This window comes from Gracilinanus agilis, chromosome 5 (genome assembly GCF_016433145.1).
Source record: "Gracilinanus agilis isolate LMUSP501 chromosome 5, AgileGrace, whole genome shotgun sequence".
Lineage (NCBI taxonomy): Eukaryota > Metazoa > Chordata > Mammalia > Didelphimorphia > Didelphidae > Gracilinanus > Gracilinanus agilis.
The window spans coordinates 173,048,406-173,063,002 of NC_058134.1; positions in this window are offsets into that span (position 1 = coordinate 173,048,406).

The window sequence follows — 14,597 nt, forward strand, 5'->3', positions numbered from 1 at the left end:
CCCCCCCAGCCCTCCTTTTCTCATCTGTCCCCTCTTTTTTTCCTTCTCTCTTCTTTCCTTCTTTTTCCTTCCTCCCTTCTTCCTTCTCTCCTTCCTTCCTCCCCTCTCTCTTATTTTTTTCTCCTTTACCCCCCATCTTGTTCTCTTCCTTTCTCTTTCCTTGCCTCTCTCACATGCACTTTAAATAAGTGAGAACCAGTATCCAGAGTATTTGTTATTGAGCAGTTCCATTCCACCATCTTATCATGCTGGCCCATCTTTGCCCAGGGCTCCGGACAAAGTAGAGGTTGGGGAAACTGAGTTGTAAATGACTTCTGGAAGTTTGTATCTGGGCAGGCTTGGACCTTTTCAGCCCTAGAGGTTCTTTGTTTCTTAAATGGCTTTTGAGGGAGGGATTGGGTGGGGACTCTGGCATTTTCAAGATATTATAAGAGAGCAGCCTGGGGCTTTGTGGGCTCAGTTAAGGGTTGTTATTAAGTGCTGACAAGTAGTGATTAGTAGTAGTAGAGTCCTTTACATTTCCTTGGCTTTGCAGTTCCTCCCAGTGAGCCCTTTCTCTTTTGCTCAGAAGCCCTGGGGGTGGTTAGGATTATTATCCCAATGCCTTCCATCAGTGCTTCTTAGCTGCTGGGTCACAGCACTGAGTGTGGTGCCAAGAGCCTCCTAATATACCACAGCAATCCCCCAGTCAATTAGTGGATGAGCCTTTATGGAATCCTTTTAATAGCCTCTGGACCAGAGGACATTAAGATAAGATATGGACCCTGCCCTCAAGGAGTTGATAATCTGGTTGAGGAAACAAAAGTAATAGCCAGGAAATAGTGGAAATCAAGCCTATTCCACTGAAAACTCCCTTGGTGTGGATACAAAAAAGAGAGAAAAGAAGCTGGCCCCCAAGCCAAAGAGGAAGACAGGAAGCTGGGCACCCAGGATTGTGGAGGAGAGGAGCAGGGAAAAAATGTGTCAGTAGAGGAGCTTTTCAGAGTTGAGAACTGGGTGGAAGAGGGAGGGCAGAGGTAGCTTTCAGTGGAAGAGGAATTTCTCTGTCTTGATTAGACGTCCAAAGGTTGGAAAGTATCCCAAGTTCTACTAGACACAGCCCAAGACTGATGGAGAGGCAGCTCAAGAGAACCACTGAAGTTCCACATTTTCTTCTTGGGAGCAGGCAACTAAAGAAGTAAAGGGTTTGGGGTCATTAGGTGACTCAGTGGATAGAAAGTCAGACCTGGAGATGGGAGGTCTTGGTTCAAATCTGTAACATGGAGATTGCAGGGTGGAATTCCTGCAAGATACAGGGTCAAGCCTCAACCCAGAGTTCTCTAGGGGGAGGAACTCATATATTAGCTTCCTAGTTGTATGACCCTGGGCAAGTCACAACCCCAATTTCCTAGTCTTACTGTCCTTCTGCCTTGGAACGGATACTTAGTATCAATTCTAAGACAGAAGGTGAGGGCCGTTTTGTTTTTGTTTTTGTTTTTGTTTTTTTTTAAGTGAAGGGCTCCTCAAAGTGTGCCCAGACCCTCTGTGACAGGGGAAAAATCTTTACATCAACTCTCTCAAATAAGGGTTTGATTTGCTTCTGATAAGAGGCAGTTTGCTGTCACCCACAAATATAGAGGCTCTGTGTTGAAGAATTCTTAAATTCCCTCATCTGACCACAACCTACTGGCTTGCCTCTCCCTCTGTCTTCCTTTGCCTAACTTTCCTCTGTTTACTCTGTGACCTCAAATCCTTTGACCCCCCCCCCCAGCTTTCTCCCAGGTCATCTCTCCTGCACTGGCCACTCTGTCCTCTTTTCCCCCATCTTGAACCCCTTGGTGAACCAGGGGTTTTGTCCTCTCTTGAGGCCCTAGATTCTTTCACCTATTATTCTCTACCAAACCTCAGTCTTTGATCACTCCCACCCTCCACAGCTTTTGCTCCTACACACATGGGCAGGGCAAAAGTGGAGAAAAATCATGCAATCATTCTGAGTGGGTCCACTCCAAATTTATGTTACCCAACCTCAACTGGGCACTCACTGCCACCAAGCATTCCAGCTTTACCTCCTTTATCAATTCTACTCTCCACAGAGATTTTTCCAAATCTTTTCATCCTTCCTCAAACTTCCCACAATATCTTGCTTTCCATAACCTCTGTGAAACTTGCCTCATATTTTACAGAAAAAATTGAGACCTTTTGCCATGAGCTCTCCCTTCCTTCTTCTTCTTCTCTCAGACCCCTATAGTTATTATCTCCTCCAAAACTCAGCATGCTCAAAACAGAACTCATTATCTCTCCTAATACCTCCACATCCCTTACCTTCTCTATTATTGTTGAGGACAACACTATCCTCCCAGTTCCTTGAACCCACAACCTAGGAGTCAAATGACCTGGATTTTGTGGTGCAGAAGGTGCAAATCAATCCTGCAAAGCCTTACTGCAGAATTTCTGACAGTTGAAAAGGGTTTAGAACCCTGACTAGAGGCAGTTGATCCTGGAGACTCAGTGAGAATAGGAGGGTCAACTGAGTTCGGTCTTTTTGGGCTGAAAACCTGGCTTTGATTCTGCAGCTTTTCTCTTAAGATTTTTAGCTAATTCCTCTGGATCTCCCTGACCTTCCCTATTCCAATCACCATTTCCTTTCCTAATTTCCTGTCGTTTTGGGAGAAGGGTGGGAGACTTAGTTTTTCCCCATAATCAAGTAGGGCTTACCCTTGATACAAATTATCTCCTGAATCATTGTATGCAACTTTCCTAACCTTACCGGCAACAAAACTTCTGGAGACTGAGTGGAGCAGGTCCTTTCTCAGTCTCTCATTCCTGTGTCCCTCCCCCTCCTGAAGCTTCTCCCTAGGTGGTTGTTAGAGATACCTTGTATCCCTCTGTCCTTTACAATCAACCCTGAAACTCAATAAACCCTGTTCATGTAATCAAACCTTTGGCTAAATCATTGGTTGAATGATAAAGAGGGGGAAGGAGAGAAAGGAATAGTTTCTCTCTGAGTCCTGAGGGGATTTGGAAGCGGCCATCTTGGAGGAAGTGGTGATCTCTATACTTCCTCTGGACTCTTCCTTTGTGAACCTGAGAAACTGACTAGAAAGCCCTCTAGTCAGTTTCAAGCCATTTCTGGCTGGCCCTGACCTCTGTCTGTAGAAGTGCCCTTCCTACCTGAAGGCTCAGTCTGTTTCCCTCCAGTGTCTCTGTCTCAAACCTGTGTACCCAGTCTGTGTCTCCCTGCTGCAGCTGCCTGCCTAATTACCTCATCCTCTCCCTTTGCAGCTCTTTATGCTTCAGCGTCTTATATTTCCCTAAACTCAGTCATTCCCTTATACCTCCTACCACCTCAATTTACTACCTCCACTACTGTACCCTCCTTTCCTACCTACTGACTTTGAGATCTACAAACCCTATCTACTTGCCTTATCCCCTATTACCACTCCCTTATCAACCTACCTGCCTTTAATCCCTTATTATCATCCTCACCTGCTTAATTCCCATATTACCTCCCTACCTATTTAATCCCCTTATTACAACTTGAATGCTACTTCTATAATCTTAGGCAACCTATTTATACTTTCTGGGCTTCAATTTCCTCATCTGTAAAAGGAGGGGTCTGGTCTAGACCACTGATCATATTGCAATCACCAACTAGGAGGATGCTTCAGTAATCCAGGGGTGAGGGGATGAGGACCTGGATTAGGATAGGTGTTGGAAATATAAAGAAAGGGAAGAGATAGGAGAGAATCTGAGGGGGAAATTGGCAAGCCTAGATGATGATCCTGATATGTAAAGGGAAGGATTAAGTCTTAATCCTTACTTACAGTGATTCCCAAAGTGGGCACCACCGACCCCTGGTGGGTGCTGCAGTGATCCAGGGAGGCAGTGATGGCCACAGGTGCATTTGGGGGCGGTGAATAACTGTAAGGGGGTGGTGATAGTATGTGACAGGGGGTGCTAAGTAATATTTTTTCTGGAAAGGGGGCGTTAGGCCAAAAAAGTTTGGGAACCACTGGAAGAGAAGAGAGAATTTAAAGATAGTTGTGTTCTTTTTTTAACCTAAAAGGGAAGTTTGGTTTCAGAATCTTGGCATATCTGCATCATAAAATTCACTTCTGTTCTACTGAGACAGAGTTGTAACTCCTTTCATTATGGAAAAATCTCTTGCTTTAAAAGGTCAGAGCCATGTCTCTAAACTTGCTGGCAAGACCTTCAGGTGGAGAAAAGACTAGGGGAAAAATGGTGGCCAAGATGAAAAGACTGAAATCTCTGAACTTCAAGGCTAAGGAAACAGTTTACCTCAATGCTGAGAACTTAGAGAACTTTGGAGAGAACTGGACCTAGTGTGTCCTTAGTGTTACTATTAAAATGATTTCTAGACACTGATTTTGGGTAAGAAATATCAGTTTATTGATTATATCAGTTCATTGGTTAGGCCAGCATCATAACCAATAAAGTGGCATAGGTCAATGGCCCTATCAAATGATCAAAAGACCCTCTAGCTTGGTTAGGCAGCTCAATAAATAGATTTTTAGGAGCTCATTATTCAGCCTCTCCTTTGAACATCCAAAGACATCTCTGATAGCTAGATAACTAATTAAGATGGTGCATCAAACTAATCACCCCTTCCTATCCCAATGCCATGGGGAAAAGATCTCTTGTCCTCTTCATCCATTAACCAAATTGTGTTAAAAAAGAATTATTTGGGCTTCCTAAGAACAAAGAAAATACAAAAAGCAGTAGACTGGATGGAATCTTTGACCCAGATCCCAGACACAAGAATTATCCATAATATACAGGAATTGGCTCCAGTGACCTAATATGATATTTAATATATACTATATATTTTCATATACTATGAAAAATAAATCCTCACACTAGATCATAGTTGTCTGAGATTTAGAGATGGAAAGGACCTTAGAGACCATGGAATCCAACCTCTTCATTTTACAAATGAAGAAAGTGAGATACAGAGAGATGTGGAACAGAACACAAATGGGTTTGTGCTATATGCCAGGCATTGTGTTATGTGTTTACAAATATTATGTCACTTGAGGTTCCCAACAATCCTTGGAGGTAGATGCTATTATTATCATCTCCAATTTACCATTGAGGAAACTGAGACAAATGGGGTTTCAGTTACTATTTCTGAAGCCAGTTTTGAACCTCTACCTTCCAAGTCTATCTGCTGTATTACCTAGATGCCCCCAAATCCAGAGCTTACTTGCCTAGCATCTGAAGAAGGACTGAACCCCCAGATCTTCTCCCTCTCCAAAGTCCAGTGCTCTGACCACCATGTTATCCATATTAGGTAGCCTAGAGAAATACATGACCTAGACATATTTAGATTCAGAGCCAGAAGGGACCAGAGAAGCCCTCCAGCCCAACCTCTTCATTGAGAAACTAAGGGATAGGGAGGTGAGAGTTGATAATTAAATCCAGGTCCTTTGACCCCAAATTCAACCCATTTTCTACTCTACCATTTTACCTCCCCTATTAGGGAATGCTTGGGCAACAGACGTTATCAACAAAGCAGTGACCTCTAATTTCCTTTCCGGCTTGGAATGAGGGAAGCTTGGACTGCCAAAGGTACCATCTTGCATGGCTGTTTCTGAGAATTCCCAAGAGCAGGGAATGATGGTGTCTTGGATAAACTCCAGCCTCTGTAATTACATTCTGCATGTTAAACTCCCTTTGCAGCCTCAATTGGATGCTGTATTCTTTTAATTTTGTTTTCCAAAGCGGCTTCCAAACTGACATCTCCAGACAGCATGTGAGGAGGACATGCCATGCTGGGTTGGGGCATAGAAGTGAAACCTTGGCAGTGGTTGGCACAGGCAACTTGGCTCTGAAGGTTCACCATCTCAACCCCTGGGGTTTTGGACCCTGACCCCATTATTGAGCCCAGTCCCAAAGGAAGGAGAATTCTGTTGGCTGCTACTTTTGTCTAGAAACAGCTGTGGTCTTCAGAGGAGTTGCATGTTAGTAAGACAGTCAGCCTGGTGACCTAGATGGATGCCTCCCTGAGTAGCTGCACTGCTCTAAATGAGAAACATCGTGATATAGTAGGGGAAGAACACCACACATAGCAGGAGACCAAGAGACAACATGGCCAAAGGGCGAAAACTCTCGATTTAGAATCAGGAACATCTGGATTTGAATGCCACCTCAGACACTTACCAGCTTTGTGATTATGGGCCACTCACTGGCTCAGCCTCAGCTATAGAATGAGAGGGTTGGGCTCAGTAGCCTTTAAGGTCACTCTTGGCTCTGAATCTCTGATCCTTTCACCAGGGATCCAATCTGGATGCTGCGTGCTAGGTAGCTATACAATAATAATTCTCAAACGTAGCTTTCAGGGCCTTAAATTTTTTTGAGGAGCCCCCCCCCCCGGACAAAAAAGCCTTTGTTTATGCGTTATACCTCTAGATAGCTATCATATTAGAAATTAAAACGCCCTAATGTTATCATGAAAATAGTTTTGACTTTGAGGGGCCCCTGAAAGGGCGTCAGAGACCCTTTGAGTTCTCCAGACTACTTTTTTTTTATTTTAAACCCTTAATTTCTGTGTATTGACTTATAGGTGGAAGAGTGGTAAGGATGGGCAATGGGGGTCAAGTGACCTGCCCAGGGTCACACAGCTGGGAAGTGGCTGAGGCCGGGTTTGAACCTAGGACCTCCCGTCTCTCGGCCTGACTCTCAATCCACTGAGCTACCCAGCTGCCCCCCCCCCCAGACTACTTTTTGAGACTCATTGGACTAGATAATTTGTAAAGGTCCTTCAAGAACTAACATTCTAGAGAGATGTGTGTATCTGGCTGTGTGTATATGTTTTTCACCTCTAGTTACAAATTTGGGCTATTTGCCTCCAATCAAAACATGGTAAGAGCGAGATAGGGATTTGCTGGAGACAGCTCAAGCCAGCTTTTGCAAGCTGATAGTTAAATTTTCAGTGTGACCATTTATACTTCAGAAGTTGGTAATTATTTTTTATTCATTATCTAGACTTAAGAAAGTGATGGAGAGCATATTAAGGTTATTCCAGATTAAGCTAAAAAGTGTGTGTGTGTGTGTGTGTGTGTGTGTTTCCATGGGAGAGCCAGTTTTTAAATATTTACCAGCACACCTCTGGCTGTGGGCCACCCACAGCAGTAGCAGCCAAGTGTGTGACATCTCATCTGGAGAAACCCCAGGATCCCAGGGCCTGCTCAGCATAGGCATCTTGCCATCTCCCTGCCCCTGCCCTCTTTTTCCTCACTTGCATTGGACCTTCAGAGACCACGGTGCCTACCCCAGGGTAGTAAATCCTTTCATCTTTGGGGCCTCAGTTATCCACCATGCTGCCCCGAGTGTGAGTGAGACAATGAAAACTCACCTCGACCCACTGTAGCCAGCCAGCCTCTGACTAGACTTCCTATCCCATCCGGCCACCCACTGGAGCAGCAGAACCTGCCCAGCACAAGAATCTTGCCATCAGCCTTAATCCTCACTCAAGTGCTTCCAAGGGCAAATCTTCCTTCTTTCTACCTTTACTTTTTTGTTTGTTGTTTTTATTTTTTAAGAAAAAATCTTTATCTTCCTTTTTTGAATTGGTACTAAGTATTGACTCCAAGGTAGAAGGGTAGTAAGGGCTAGGTATTTGTGATTAGGTGACTTGCCCACAATCTCATAGCAAAGGAAGTGTCTGAGGCTAGATTTGAACCCAGGACCTCCTGTCTCCAGGCCTGGCTCTCCTTCCACTGAGCCACCTAGTGTTCCCCTTGTCTTTACCTTGGAATAGTAATAATAATAGCAATGCCATTATCACTGCACCATTAGAGCTGGTCTAATGATCTGTTGTCCTGAGTTCCTGTTCCTAGCTAGACCCAAACTTTTTCTACCTGATTATATGTATTATACCCATTATTTGATGAGCTAGGAGACACATCTGGGTCTGGCTGCCCCTCCGTATTTATCTCGTATGTTCTGTTTTAAATACATTGTCTTTTCACTGAAAATATGAGCTCCTTGAGGGCCAACAATCTTTGCCCTTTTGATCCTGGGGGGGCTTAGCACGGTGCCCGACTCGCAGGGAGTACCTAATCCCGGTGGTCCTCGGGAACAGTGGAGGCGTGCTTTCAGGGGGCAGGATTGTGTGCCAGGACTCTACTTCCCTCCAACCCAACACATCGCCTCATGATGTCACGTTTGATGAAACAAAGCACAAAGGGTGAATTTTGGAGCCGTCGCTTGAAGGCGGGCTGCGACTTTCCAGAGCTGTCAGGCCGGCAGGGGGAATTCACGCCAGATGATTTAAAAAAATGATTAAAAGGAAATCAGCTCCTGGTCGCCCTTGTTTCATTTGCCCAGCCTTATTGAGCAGGCCTGGCTTCTGCTATTAGTTCAGTTTTCCCCTTGGCAGTCGTGCTTCGGCTTCCTACCATTCTCCCAGCAAGGACAGAAAACACTTGATCCCCTGCTGTGGGAGATCTGGTCCGTTGGCGGCAGCGCCTGGCGGCCTGATCATTTATTCTCCTTGAAATTCACCCTGAGCTCCTCCAAAGCTCACAGCCATCGCAGAGCTACCTGAAACAAAGGCTTGGAGAAGCCCCAGAAAAAATAAAAGGGGAAGCTGAGGAAGGGAAGGAGGAAGGCAGAGAGCTGAGTGTGGATCCCTGCATTATTGATAGGCTGGCCCTCGCCGAGCAGAATCGGGACTAAATCACTGAGGAGTGATTTGTGGGGACTCACAAATGCCCACCTAAGCTAAGTCTCCCACCCAGGAACCCGGTGACAGTTTACCAGGCTGTGGTAACACTCTTGAGTCGCTCTAATCTTGGATGAAAAAGTCACCATCAAATAAAAGATATCAAGAAAAACCATTCTTTAAAAACCACTTACCTTCTTTCCTGGTATCAATTCTAAGAGAGATGAGGCTAGGCCATCGGGGTTAAGTGACTTGCCTGGGGTCACACGAGTGTCTGAGGCCAGATTTGCACCCAGGTCCTGACTCTGGACCTAGTGCTCTATCCATTGTGCCACCAAACTGCCCCTAAGAAAAATAATTTTAGAAAAAGGTTCGCTGAGTAAGTGCCGTGGATACAAAGGAAGGCAAAAGGCAGTCCTTGCCCTCAAGGAGCTCCCAGACTAATGGGGAGATGATGTGAAAACTGTCTTTAAAGTACGTGTGTGTTTGTGCACACACACATATACTTAGGTGTATAGCTACATACCCGGGTATACACATGTATTGTACCTGTATATACATGTGTTATATATTTGTGTGTTCATTTTATACATATTTATTCATGAGGCATGTAACCTAGTGAGGTATAAGAGATGACAGCCCAAGTGTTATGCTGGAATCCACAAAATGTCACCAAGTTAGGAAGAGAAACTATAGATCTTTAATTTCATTACTAATGTGGATTTTTAAATTAATATCCAATATTCCAAGTATTATATTTAAAAAGTTTATTAATAATAAAGTAAGAGACCTAGCTAAAAGAGAGCCAAAGAGGGAGGTGTTACAGCACTTGTACACAAACATGACAACGCCAGCGTGGCCAAAGGGAAGAGCATTCTGGATAATACAGAAAGGAAGTTTGGGCAATGTAGTTTTAGGGGTTCAAGATTTTCCAACTATACATATAGAGAATTCTATATGTATATAGAGAAGTCCTCGAAGTGGCAGCTCCAGCTACGCTTTCAGGTTCCTTACCTGTAAAATAAGGGGATTGGACTTGATGGCCACTTAGGTCCAGTCAGAAATCTATGGTTTTGTGACACCTAATCCTAGGTCTGTAATCCCTGAAAGGGAGTGTTGATGACCGGCCTATCGATCCTAGAATGTTCTACCAATTTCTGGATTTCTATACCCATTGGTGCTTGCCTATCACCTGTACAAGTCAACTCCTACCTATAGTGGAGAAGAAGTCAATGATGTTAAAGTGGCTGAGATGTCTTGTAAAAAGTACAAATAAATATTAATTGTAGATATCTTTTTTAAAAACTCTCTGCAATAAAATGTGTGCGGTTTTCCAAAAACATTAGGTCCTTCATTGCCTCCATGCATTAGGTGGTGGAAAGAGACTTGGAGTTGAAAAGCAGAGTTCTAATCCTGCTTCAGAGACTTACTAGTTGTGTGACCCTGGGAGAAGCAAATAGCTTCTCTAAGTCTCAATATTGTCATATGCTAAATGTAGCGATTGGAGATGATGACCTTCAAAATCCCTCCCAACCCTCAATTTATGATGCTATGATCTACCTTAGGCATTTTCCTCTTCTGTCTCAAGTTCCAATTCTGTGAAGCCCTTTTGATATACTCTCCCCATGTGCTCCTCTCCCTCAAGTACATCAAATTCTAAGATTGGGAGAGCGTTTTTTTTGTTGGTTGGTTTTGGTTGGCAAGCATCTGATGGGTATGAGGATCCAGAAGTTGGTAGAAATTTCTAGGACTGATAGACATCTAGCAATATTCAATTTCTGGGATTACAGAACAAAAAATTGCTTAGAGGCAGAGTAAGGACTTGATATTCTCTTAACTCTAGACCTTACCCTCGTTCCCCTTATACTATACTGAGATCCTTCCTTAATATTGAAAATTTGGGGGAATGGAATGGGAATTCTTGGTTCTCTTTGAGTTCACACTAATGAAAGAGAATCCTTTGTTCTCTTTGCCTCTTTGGAGTTAAAACTTTTGACAATAACTTAAGTACCCCTACTTAGTACCTCACTAAATTGTAAGGACAAGATTAGCTCTCCTTTGTCTACCTTTTGATTCAATCAACACAAGCTTGAACTAGGTGGAGAAGCTCACAAACCACTTAGTGACTTCAAACCTTACTTGATGCTAGGTGAGAAGCCAGCAAGATACTTGGAGAGCTCCACCTTTTTCCCCAAACTCAAACAGACAGAAATTTAAGAGTTCACACACTCAGAAAGATGTGAATCCAAAGGTGAGAACTCAGACAATTTGGAAACTGTTATTGGCCCCCATGAAAAGGGGCAGAGATAGGAAACCACCATAAAAGTCATGAAGATCCCTGAGCAGGGAGTCTGGTGAAGGAGGCTAGTAGAGAATGAACTCCAGGAAGAGGATCACTTCAAGAAGAAAGTCGGCTTCAAGAAGGTCGGCTCAGGAGTCACCTTCAGGATAGCTGGTTTTTCCTTCCTGTCTTCTGGAGAAGGTTAACAATTCCTGGCTGATCCAAACACTGGAACAATATTTAGTTAGATAGGTTAATGTCTTTTCTACCCTTTTGTACTTTCACTCTTTCTACCTCTTTATAAATAAAAGATTTATAATTTTCATATATGTAGCCAAACCATTAATTTTAACACTTAAAGGATATAGTCAATGCTCTTTTCTTATTTTCTTTTTGGTGGAGGCAAAGAATGCTTGGTCCTTCTCCTTCATTGACTTTGAAGACCATTAGAAACAGGACATGGTTCATTATGCAAGCTTTAATGAATCCAGTGACTGGAAAAGGCAAAGACTTAGGGGGGTAGTTTAATTTGGATCCCAATGGCCCAGTTATTTCTAGTTGGAATACAATCTGGGCCCCCAGAGGCCACAGAGTAAGTGACTCAGATTGTGGTACATATCACTGCCAACTACCTTACCTGTGCTAGAGGGAGAAGACACCAGTGGTGTGCTGCCACTCTTTCTGCTCATGTGTAATAATAATAACAATAACTTTTTATACGATGCCTACCATGTACTAGGCACTATGCTGAGAACTTTATAGGCATCTCATTTGATCCTCCTAATAACTGAGAGGGAGATGCTATTATTGTCCACATTTTAGAGATGGAAAAACTGCAAGAAATGGAGTTTTAGTGACTTGCCCAGGTCACATAGCTAATGTCTTGAGCAGGATTTGAATTCTGGTCTTCCTGATTCTAGGTTCATTCCTCTAAACATTTAGCTGCCTACTTGTATATTCTGCCTATTATCTATAATTGTTTTTTATAAAATAGAAAACAATGAAACAACATCCGAGGGGATAATGCCACTGGAACCTTATACAATCTTTAACTTTTGTGGAGATATTATTCCTAAAAAATGGTGTGAAAGTAAAAAACACGAATGTCAATAGATTGAACTTATGGGAAATAGTAGGTTAGATTCCCATGACCACCCAAACTGTAATCTTTCACTAGAGATTGCTGAAAATACATTTTTCTGTATACAGTTCTTTATAACAAGACATTAATTCTGATAATATGCACTTTTCCTAACACAGAAACCATGAAATAACCCATAAAATGCAAAACACTAAATAAAATTGGCAACATGGAAAACATTTTTTCGCTCACTAATAATCCTGTAGAAATCTATGATCTTTGGGGCTATCGCATTAAAAAAAATCAACTCCAAAACATTGATTTCAGATAATATTCACTTTTCCTAACACATGAAATCCATTTTTAAACCTGAATCTTACCTTTTGCTCTGTCACATGGCAGCCTTTATATTGTGTAATGAATCAGCAATAATTTCTTTTTGACAGTGAATGAGTATTTCAGCACAAAGGTTATCTAATACCTTTGTTTTCTAAAGTCGCATCACTGCCTTTGCATGCTTTGTAGTAGAGCCCAAAAGATTTGTGCTCTGCTTTGGGAAAATAATTGCAGTATAAATCTTGAGTTTTAAAAGGCAAACATGAAAATGGGCAATGAATGCACCAGGAGCTGTATACAAAAGTAAAGTGAACAGGACCAGTGGATCAACTAGGAGGATACCAGCAGCATCACAAACTTGCATGTATTAAAGCCTCTCATTTATTTATTTATATTATTTTTTGGTTCTGCTGTGAACAGCCCTTTGGTTGCCAGTGTGAAAGTGAAAATGATGTTACAAATAAAATCATGGAAATGCTAAAAATCACAAAAATTGAAGATTGACTGTATTGTGAAATATATGGTAAATGTGACATCATACAGATTTGTGTATGTCTATGTTTGTTTACCAGATCTGTGATATAATTGATGTGTGCTGGCTCGTAGCTTCTAGTGGTAGAGAACTGCAGAGAAGAAGGAGTGGAGGTATAATAAATAGAGTTGTTTGCAATTAGGAAGTTTTGGATTCAAATCCTACTTCTAGATCCTCTTGGTTTTACATCTTAGACATAACACTTAATTTCTCAGTGCACCAGACAACTCTCTAAGATATCTAGCTATAAATATAAATACACATATGTATGTATACACATATACATTTGTTCAGTCATTTTTCAGTCATGTCTGACTCTCTGTGACCTTATTTTGAGTTTTCTTGGCAAAGATACTGAAAGAGTTTGCCATTTCCTTTTCCTGTGCATTTTTCAGAGGAAATTGAGACAGAGTTATATTCTCAGAGCTAGTAAGTATCTATAGCTGGATTTGAACTCACGTCTTCCTGATTCCAGACCCAGTGTTCTCTCCACTGCGCCACCTAATTGTCTATGTGTACACATGTATCTCTATAAAATATTATATATAATGTTACACATGGATGATTGAATTACAACACTTTTGTGACTTTATGATTGAATTTGATTATAAAGCATTAGCAGTATTCTTAAGAAATGACTATTAAATGGAAACTTTATGCAGGCAATGCTATTTGAGAAAGACAGGATCAAGCCTTAGATAAAATAGAGAGCTTGGGCGAGGGGTATAATTTTAGAGATCTTAGGAAGGGCACTGTACCTTAAATATCTCTTAGATGGAGTGATGATTTAAATCCTGCTTATTAGAGCTATTCTTTTGGGTGGAGTGCTTGATCTCTGCTAAAATGCAAATATCCATTTAAAGGCTAATAGGAAGAAACTACTATGGGAATCCAACTGTGACGTTATTTATCAGACCTTTTTCTAAGCTAGCTATCCAGGTCTCTGTTAAGAATAAGGTTTATACCAGGGGGTGCTGGTAAAGCTATGCCTCCTTCCTACAGACTCTTTGTTCTTACCTCTCTTATATGCTTGTGTTTTGTCTTCTATCATCACTATTTATATTCATGCCACCTTGTACCAAAATATGTCTGGAATGGGCTGAAGATCCAAAGGATCTGAGTTTGAATCCTTTCCCTTCCACTAAAATCCTGAATGTCTTGAATAACTTATTTCCATCTGGGTTTCAGTTTCCTTTTGTGTAAAAAGAGAACAAGAATGTTGTATTAACTAACTCACAGGACTGACTATTGTAAGGAAAGTGCTTTATAAAGAATGGGATAAATATAAGTTATTATTCTCTATGTTAGATGATAGATTCCTTGTGGACTGAAAAAATGTCTTATTTATGTGTTCATTTCCCACAGAGTCTGGTGGGTGTTTGTTGGATTAATGGAGGGGTCAGGAAGGAGGAGGGGAAAAAGGAGAAGAATGGAAGAAAGAAAGGAAAAGAGATGGGGAGAGGGAAGAAAGAAGGAAGGAGAAAAGAGAAGAGAAGAGAGAAAGAGAACAAGAGAGAGAGAGAGGATGAGAGAGAGATAGATTTTGTCTTCCAAGGGTAGACCTGAGTGGGGGCTCTGAACTGTATGTAGTATGTTAGGTAGCTTGTTGCTATCATACACACATACTAAAGAGAGACATGCAACAAGGCAGGAGGAAGACAATAACCTTGTTTTGATGCTTGTTCAGATTCATTTGCATGGC